General features: G+C 34.2%; 1 pseudogene; it reads left to right on the top strand.

Moving 5' to 3' along the window:
- Positions 1 to 756: 756 nt before the first annotated feature.
- On the top strand, positions 757 to 856 carry LOC138811682 (U6 spliceosomal RNA; annotated as a pseudogene).

The raw sequence follows: 856 nt of genomic DNA, 5'->3' as shown, positions 1-856 counted from the left end.
CTTATGCTGGACTGAAATATTTCATTACTCATTAGAGGAGGAGTATTAAAAATAATCTTATGACATTTTGTGATCTTGTTCACTCATATGGATTGGTCATATGTAAACTGAAAGTTTGAATTACAGCACTGTCTCTCAGATTTTGTGATCTCCTCATTCATTTTAAGTTGCCTTGCATTTCACAATTGCTTACTGATAATTCCTGCATCTCAAGGAATTGGGGATCTGAAATATAGGAAATGAGAAATTGATATGGGTCTTCAATTAGTTTCTGTTGGCATGTTGCATGGGCCTAGGTGAGAAATCTTGCCCATGTTATCTGATGATGCAGATAACTGGGTCCTGGGATCCTAGGATCTCATTTAGGAAGTAAGACCTCATTTGGGAAAATTTCAACTGCAGAAGTTTAGAAGTAGCTCTTAAGCAAGGCTTACTTTGAATCCATTGGCTCCACAGAGCTATCTCAGTTGGATAAATTACTACTTGAAACAGCCATCACCTTTAGACCTAGCTATAAATACTTGAAAGTACAATCAAATCCAAAATGGAAAATATTTAAAATAGGAATTGACAAAAACTTGCAAATGTGAGCAATGGACTGAACAATAAAATTTTTCGACTATTCACAGTATTTCAGGGAAATAAGATCAATAGCACTGTTAGAAACAATAAGGTTTCCTTGTAACAAATAGGCACCCAAGAATATAACCCTGTATAAAGATTGCAACATTAACTATTTAGTTTAGATGATACTATATGCTTCAGCAGCATGTATAACCAAATTACAACAATACAGAGATTAACAGGGCACTTGCATAAGGATGCTATGAAAATTTGTGAAGTATTCAAAATTTTT

The sequence above is a fragment of the Dipodomys merriami genome, unplaced genomic scaffold (assembly GCF_024711535.1).
Source record: "Dipodomys merriami isolate MVZ:Mamm:240054 unplaced genomic scaffold, mDipMer1.0.p SCAF_549, whole genome shotgun sequence".
In the NCBI taxonomy this organism is placed as follows: domain Eukaryota; kingdom Metazoa; phylum Chordata; class Mammalia; order Rodentia; family Heteromyidae; genus Dipodomys; species Dipodomys merriami.
The sequence above is the reverse complement of the archived record's forward strand: the minus strand, read 5'-3'. Positions and strand labels throughout refer to the sequence as shown.